The sequence below is a fragment of the Crocodylus porosus genome, unplaced genomic scaffold (genome assembly GCF_001723895.1).
Source record: "Crocodylus porosus isolate Cpor-Errol unplaced genomic scaffold, CroPor_comp1, whole genome shotgun sequence".
Classification (NCBI taxonomy): domain Eukaryota; kingdom Metazoa; phylum Chordata; order Crocodylia; family Crocodylidae; genus Crocodylus; species Crocodylus porosus.
Window position 1 is genome coordinate 13,865,468 of NW_017728924.1, and position 8,618 is coordinate 13,874,085.

At 41.4% G+C, this 8,618-nt stretch overlaps 1 long non-coding RNA gene across 1 annotated transcript; it reads right to left on the reverse strand.

The window, feature by feature from the left end:
* Nucleotides 1-388: 388 nt before the first annotated feature.
* On the reverse strand, nt 389-4,888 carry LOC109313760. The gene is made up of 3 exons (XR_002102140.1): nt 4,697-4,888; nt 4,048-4,153; nt 389-593 (listed from the first exon to the last, which is right to left on the reverse strand). It is a non-coding gene; the product is annotated as an uncharacterized LOC109313760 (long non-coding RNA).
* Nucleotides 4,889-8,618: the final 3,730 nt, after the last annotated feature.

The following is an 8,618-nucleotide window of genomic DNA, read 5'->3' on the forward strand; positions in this document are numbered from 1 at the left end:
GATTTTCCATGATAAATAAAACAGAATCAAATGCCAAAATATATAGATATTTATAATTTATTTTATTATAATGATTGAGGCACTGGTAGGCTTCCAAACTGCTTTTAAGTTGTAAATATATCTATAAAACATTGTGTTCAGCTGATGTGTATATATACACACACGCATACATACATACACACACCCATACATATCTATATACAGACATATCTATATCTATCTATCTATCTATATATATATATATACACACACACACACATACACACACACACACATATACATATATATACACAGAGAGAGAGAGAGAGAGAGAGAGAGAGAGAGAGAGATAGCGGCTTTTCATTTTAATCATGGAAAATGTGGATTTGGGGTTTTTTTAATTAGAGAATTTTGGATCTTTTAACAGAGAAAATCCCTAGTTATTACTTGCCTCTGCTGTTTCTCCTTTTCATTTTAATAGCAGTCTGCAGCCACTACTAGCAATTCTCCTCACACCAGAGCTCCAAATGTCATCTCAAAGGGGATATATTTTGAACACATCTCACCATCTCCAAGCTCACCCAAGACTGGGAAGAGCCGATGGGAATGGAATTCTAAAATCAAGCAGAAAGTAGTATGTTATCATTGATGGCATGAAGACCACAATTTGAACAGCAACTACTTGCTCTTTACCTTATGACCTTGTGAAGACAAAGGACAGAGGTACTATCATTACCTAAATGCTTGATTAAGCTATGTTGGGGGAAAAGGGACTGAGAAGATGACATATGTTTAGAGACCTCTTGAGAACATCAGAGAGGAAAAGGAATATGTGGTAGCAAGGGTAAACAGTGTTTGAGAAGGGAGGGCAGGAAAAGGCCACACAGGCAAAGCTGATAAGCTTGAGGCTGTGGCAAACAGTCCACCTACAGAACATAGTATCTTGGTGGTCAAGGACCCATAAGGACCATGCATCCCTAACCTGTCTTCTGCCTCTGAAACATCTACAAGGTAGGACACATCTTTCAGTGCAAGAGGGCTCAGAAACAGGCCCTATTCCATTCCATGCCCCAGGATAGTAGTTTTCATCAGGTTCAATAAAGATAGAAATGCATGAAGAAGAAGAACTAATTTTTTTTTTTTTATAGAGCAGTAGGCAAGCCTTTGTACTCCCTCGGTCTCTGACCAGGGGCGCATCCAGAGCTAGTGTGGTGGTGCAGCCACACCCCTCTTTGGCTGTGCCCACATGTGCATGTCCTGCTGGGCACAGGCTCTACCCAGAGTTCCTGCTTTCAAGCAGCTCTGGAGCTTACTGCTCTCTACTCTTCCCCTCCCTACTTCTCCCATGCTCCCCAGCCAGCAACATGCAGCCCCTGCTTTCAGTTAGTTTTGGAGGCTCCATGCTGTCACTGTCACAGCTCATCCTGTCTTCTCCTTTCCCTGCTGCTGACTTCAGTAAGGGTGGGGGAAAAGGAGAAAGGAGAGAAAGAGCAGCAGTCTCCAGAACTGCTTAAAAGAAGGAACTCTGGACAGCCCACATGTTGGTGAGCTCAGAGATCATAGTATACACAGAGCTCCAGCTGGAGCTGCTCAAAGTTCACTGGCATCCAGGATCACAGCAAGGGACAGCAGCCACATCCCTTCCAGCAGTGTGGCATGGGTGAAATGAGCTCTCTTCACTAATGGATCAACCCATGTCTGTAACCAACAAACAACTCTCCCAATTTCTAACTTTCTCAGTTTTTTAAGTTGGAGAATATTTCTGTAACTTCTACCACAGTAAGAACAATAAAGAAAAGTACTGAACACTGGGTGAGATCCCCATATGACCAGGACTCTCACTCCTCAAGATGCAGAGAACAGTTTTGGACATCCTGCTTACACAGTTGTGATCTTTAAACTCCCAAATTGTTCAGGTTTTCACTCTGTATGTTCTTGGCTAATTTCAAGTTATTATGTTGATAGTTTCAGTACCTTAAAAGTTACATATTAAAGTAGTTGTGGCTACTGTATTTATTAAACCAGTATATTTACATATCTTTGTACCCATGGTTGTGTATATCACTGAAAATGCCTCTCTCCAATGCATACTTATTTATGCTATTATACATGCCAAACATGCACTAGTTTAAAATGCCATTACATCTCATACTAAGGTAGACCCATACTTCACAAGTAGGTTTCCACCTACTCCTTGCCGATTAAGATAAGCACCTATTTCCTACTATGGCAGGCATTCTATAGCCAGCTTTCCATACATATTTCATACTAACAGGCTCATACTTTTCCCCATGAATCTTGCCACACATTTCTCTCTGTATTGCTTACTGAAATACCCAAATATCTCACATATAGGCAGGCTAATCTTAAGCATGACAGAAGATACATACTACGGCAGTTGCACTGGTCACAAAAGTATGAGCACAATGCATCCCAGGCTCTTCCCTTGAGAAGTTGCAGTGGTCAATAGAGGTCTACTCTGGCTGTTCTAAATGTTCAGAAAATTCCCCAACTCAACACATCCCTCCATCCACAAGCCTTCTGCAAAGGCTAAGCAAAACATGGCAAGCAACCATGCTATGAGAAAAACCTCTAATCAGCCTCAGCCCAAGCACTGTACTCTTTCATCTGCCTTTCAGTCTTCCAAATAAACTTCCCACTATTCATTCTGCAGCTAGTAAGGTGATAGTTAAGTAGTTCTTTTCCACTGTCCAAGTCTCCATTAAAATGCTTCAGCATCCAACTAAGTAGAATCTCCCAGCTGATCAGAATGGCAAATATCATTAACTTCTACAGAGGTTGAAGCAATAGTTAACTTTTGTTTTGGAAAAGTTAGAAACAAAAGACTCAGACCTTTCCAAACCATCTTATGCTGATACTAGAGAACCACCAGTGATTGACTATAGAGAACCATAGAGAAATATAGCTTTTTGCTGATTAACTCTGAGCCCTGATGAAAGGAAAACAGGCATGTACCATGAATCACTGACCCCCGTAAAACTGAGTCCCCAGCCTATAGGCCTAAAAATAATCCTCTGTGCATTGCCTAGTTTTATGGCAAAGGTAAAAGATCACATCCATGACATCTCCCTCCATAAATTATTTGCCAACCCCAAAATATTCATTTACTTACTGGCAGCAGTTGGAGTAATAACTAAAATGTTTCTAGTCTACACTTTAGATTTCAGCTGCTATAAAACTGTGTTAGTCAGTCATAAAAAGAAAAGTGAGCTCCCAGACCAATGGCTGAACCAACAGAAGCCCCTAATGCTCATACAGCTATCCCTACAGAAATGTACTGTTTTGGTATAGGTTGTTTCGCTTGTGAGGTGTGGCTTTTACTATACCAGCACGAAGCCCAACTTTGCCAGTATATTCTACACTCACGCTAGAAGTACTTTCATAGCATAATGCATCGTATTCACCTACTGGTCAAGTACTCATAGTTTAGACATAGCTATAATCTTGTATACTGTATAGACCAGGGGCAGGCAATTATTTCGGGTGGAGGGCCGCATACTAAATTTTGGGAAGCCATTGAGGACCATGTGACAGACAGCCAGGGGCAGATAAATATTAATCTTCTAAATTTTTCAGGGGTCCCATGGGCCGGATAGAATGGGCTGGCAGGCTGCATCTGCCCCACGGGCTGCATTTTGCCCACCCCTGGTATAGACGCTGAGCAGAGGAGTTAGCAACTGGAGAACAAAAAGGGCTTTGTACCTCCATGTTCTTCTGTATTAAAAAATTGGTTTAGCATAATGGTTACAAAGATTCAAATCCAGTTTTCTAAATCAAAAAGGGAACTGTGCTGACCTGCCATTATAAAAAGAAAAAGGCCTGCTGGATTGTCAGAACCACAGTAGTAACTTCTCTACAGGGAAACTAACTGAGAAATCAAAATTATATTTTAATATGATGTATTTTACTGTAAAGATCTGCTCTCTATCCTCATACAAATAACAAGGCAAGATGATTTCAATTTTAGGTACAGACAAAAGCATGTAAGAAAACAGAAATAAAAATGTATCAGCTACCCCACTGCTATTCTCCGTAGTTATATTTTACCTGGCTTTTTCCATGGGTCAGGTAGCCAGGTCTGCATGAGGTCCAATCTCCTTGAGGTATCATTAAAATCCGGTTTTTGTATTATTTCAATCTCATAAATGAGTTTCTAAAGTTAAGAAAAAGCTCATTAAAAATACAAACACAAATAAAATTAATAGGCACTGCATACATCCCAACAGAAACCCAAACCATACAGAAAAACCTCTGCAAAAACTATGCATTTCCCTTATTATATTGAACAGCTGACTCTAGCTATAAAGACAAAATCCACAAATTTGGAATAATTTATGCTAAGTGTCTTTGAAGGTTATGGCATCTTTTGAAGATAAATGCAGAGACACTTAACATTGCCCGGTATATGGCTACATGGTATGGAGATGTTATGTGATATAGACAACGCAGACTCATTAGCTACTTTATACAAAATTCACATCATTTCCTGCAAGCAGAGAGACCACATCAGTAATTCTTCATGCAAAAAAGAAATATGAACCTTAAAGAGATTCCAGTGCTTTATGAAGAAATGCAAGAAATACATCTATTTAGTACAGTTTGGCACATGTTCACATCCGACTGTGAGTTTTTTCCCCCTATTCTGTTTTTCTTTTCTTTTTTAAATACTAAAGCACCTAAGAGGTCATTTACTCACAATGATTATTTCTCATCCGAAGTCAAGAAGAGTAGTAGGGGCTTCTGTTTGGCAGAGGTATTCAGCATCAAGGACCTGATCGCAAGGGCAGTTGAAGGTACTCTGCAATATCAGGTTGCTGGGGTGGTCTTATTCTAAGGAGAAGCCTATCAGGACTTGGAAGCTGGAGAAATGAGGAAAGTCAGTTTGTCACTGGATGTCATGAAAGGGCTTCTACAGCAAGAAACGTGTAAAGAGCAGAGGAGTTAGCAACTGGAAGTGTAAAGAACAGGTAGCTACTGGGTTCTCATTGAGTACAATAGATTTAGGAGGGTTAATAGCTGGAGTGTTGGCTTCGGACACTGATAAGGTGGCTGTGCACTTCTTACATAACAAACTCCAACCAACACCGCACCTTGGAAGACTACCACCTATTAAAAACCATATTTTTTTTAAACTGGGACAAGGCTTGTATTTAATTAGGCAAAACTCAGACCTGGTCTGTTTCCTGAGGACAGAGAAGCATTCTCAGTGTTTTAGTGAGAAATCTAAGAAGCACGTATGTTTAGAAACAACTCAGTTCATTGGTATGCATCAGACTGGCTGATCTATTTGTTTGTTCTCTGGTCTCCATATTATTAATTATGATGATAATGATGATAATGACCCTCTAAATACAAAAAAGTTTTCCTGTGCCTTAATAGCTCTTTTACCGATTCTCATTTCCCAACTCAAGTCATAATAAGAGCCACATGCTACTGTTTAGAGGAGAGAAGGTTCCTCTCACTGAGAATTTGATGGCCATGTAAGCTCACATGCAGGTTAAAACAGCTGAAGCATTCTCTCCGTCAACTACAGCAGCTGCTGTGACAGGTCAAGAGAATATGTCACAGACAAATTGAGCCTAACCCACTGATAGGTCAGGGCCATAAACAGGATGGAGCACTTGGGAAGCCAATCTGGAGCACCGAGTCCAGGCATGATGCCATCAGGAAAATATATATTTAATTAAAACATCCATTTAGAAAGATTAGTACTGTCAGTCAATTTTCACTTTTTGTTTTATTGTGTGCATATATGTGGAGGGTGTATAATAATTCTGTTCTGTTTTAGGATATATTTAGTAAAGTATTTATAAAGTACAGCTTCTTCAGTTTTTTTTAAATGAAATGCATTTCCTTGTGCAAAGGAGAGCAAATTGCTACTTAAACTTTCTTCTATTGTCTATTTGCCTGTAATTTCCACCTCATTTACAGCCTTTGTGTGTCTGCCCTTTTATTTAGTTTTACCTTTGACATTCTCTTAATTTCTTTTCAGAGATACCTGACACCTTTACATTAAACCCACAATACATATAATGCAGCAGTTTTTGATAGAATAGCTGTGAAACACTAATAGCTCTGAAGTAAGGCTGAAAAAGAGGATGTCTGCCAGGAGCCACATTCATGAAAACCATTTCGCAACTACATGGCCAAGGTCCTTCTTAATGGCAGCCCATGTTGGCAAGTGGTTAGAACCTAGTGATCTTTGGGGTATCTCTGCAGCTGTCATCTTCTCATTGTGCAACCCTGGACAATGCAAGGCCTTGGGCAATATTTAATCTTCCTTTGTTCTAACTCACCCAAAAAGGGGATACAAGTGCTTACCATATTAAAAGGACACACAGAATAGGGCTTGATTGGCATGACAGGTCAAGAACCCCTTCATATGAGGTATATTAGGATCTCATCTAACATGAAAATGCAGATCAAGTACCTGAAGCAGCCAAGTACCTGATGTGCCCCAGTAGCTGTGTTCCTAGACTCTCTTGTCTGGTTGAGACTTTTTGTTTTCAACTGAAAGCTTTCCTCCCTTGTAGCCTGTTTAACCCTACAGAAAAGCTGCTGGTCTGTTTGAGCCACGTGAATACTTGGACCTGGATTTGCTGCTTGCATGCTGGATTTGGTGCTAAAAGAAAAGGCAGGAAACTGCCATGCTCCAGTATGTTCTATCAGTTGTTCACCGAGCCCCATCAGGGGAGTACATCAAGGGCTCGGTGAACAACTGTTCCCAAAGCACCCCTGGGGAAAACCAGGAATAATGGCCACAAACTCCTGAAAGACTGTTTCAGGCTTAACACTTCTTTGCAGTCAGGGTGTCCAGGCTGTGGAATAAGCTCCCTCCAGGGGCACAATCGCCTACCCTGGAAATCTTCAAGACGAGACTGGACAGTCACCTCACTGGAGTCACCTGACCCCAATTGTCTTTCCTGCTCGGTGCTGGGGGGGTTGGACCTGATGATCTTCCGAGGTCCCTTCCAGCCCCTTACAGTCTATGAATCTATGGTTCCATTATTTAGTACTCTTTGATAGCCCTTCAACGGAAAGAATCAGTGTTTCCAGAGGAGGAACACAGATCACACTTCCAATGGCTTGCTAAATTATAACGAAAGTTATAACAACAAACTTTTGTCCCAATTATTGATGCGGTGGCCCTGACAGTCTCTTCTCCACTTCAGCTTTTATTACAATGTGTAATGTGGGACACCTGGAGAAAGAAGTTGAAATGGTAAAACAAGCCAGTGGTGATAATTTCATTCTGATTCCAAGGGTTGGCATTCGCATTTATTTTTAAACCTGATGATGTGGCTGTGAAGGAAAGCAAGGAAGAGTGTTTTTTGCCTCAACAAGAGTACCACTGAACTCTAAATCAGCAGATTGCTTTGAATAACACAGTCTGGTAATTCAAGATGTTTCTGCGCTGTGGCTGACCTGAGTGCTCTGGTTGTGAGGAAACATTATGCTATTTTGTGGATAAAATTGGACAAACAAAACTTGGGCACTTTAATATTTACAGAAAGGGTTAACCTAGTCAAATATTAATCTACTTCTAAATGTATTTTAGTATTATGGAATAATTTCTTCCACTATCTGCTCACCTCAGTCTGAAAACCCCTTCTCTGACCCAGTCAGACATCTCAGCCTCATTCATGTCTTTCCTTATGGGAAGTATTTTCTTCCTCAGGACACTCCAGCCCTCCATTTTTGGTCACTTTTAATTGCCATTCAGCTATCTGTTAACACTGTCTAACTAGAAGAAAAACCTCTCAAGGTAGGGACTATGACCAATGAAAAATAGGTCTTAGACACCCAAGATGGATGCACTCCAGGTTCAACACCTCAGCCTGAGATGGTACAAACCCATACTTCTGCCCTTCAGGACAGTGTCCTAAGGTTAGGACAGAGCCACCCCCAATTGTCCTCCTGAAGCTGGGCTAGCCAAGGGGAGGGCAATTATTTTGGGCAGAGGGATACTTACTGAGTTTTGGCAAGCCATCTAGGGCCACATGGGTAGCCCTGCCCCCTGACATGTCCTGCCCCCGGTTGTCATCTTGGGACCAGAAGTCCCACCCCCTGACTTTTGTCACTAGAAGTCCCTCCCCTTGCCCCTAAAAATACTCGTTTCAGCAAGGGGGTTTGCCACCTCAGAACCAGAAAAATACCAAATTATATTCTAAAAATTAAACATCTACAACATTCATTTATTTTATTAAAAATATATATTTTTGTCCTGATTTACATGCGTTTGTGTAGTGCACAGGGGTAATTGCACAATAACTTAAAATGAAGTCTTACTCTGGTAAACCGTGGGGGGGTTAGGTTTGTGAGGGGCTGTGGGTATGTGGGTGGGAGTTTTGTAGGGGGTGGATAGGTGTGTGAGATGTTTTGTAGGGGGGTGGATAGGTGTGTGGGATGTGGGGTGAGGGAGCCTGTGGGTGTGCGTAGGTATGGGGTTTGTGGAGGGTGGGTGGCTGAGGTGTGTGAGTGTAGGGGTCTGTGTGTATGGCAGTGCAAAGGGGGGTATGGGTGCATCTGTATGGTGGGGTGTGCTTGTGGGACTCACCCTATGAACTCACTCACTCACTCCACACACACCCTCCTGCTCCTGGCCCTGAGATACCAGT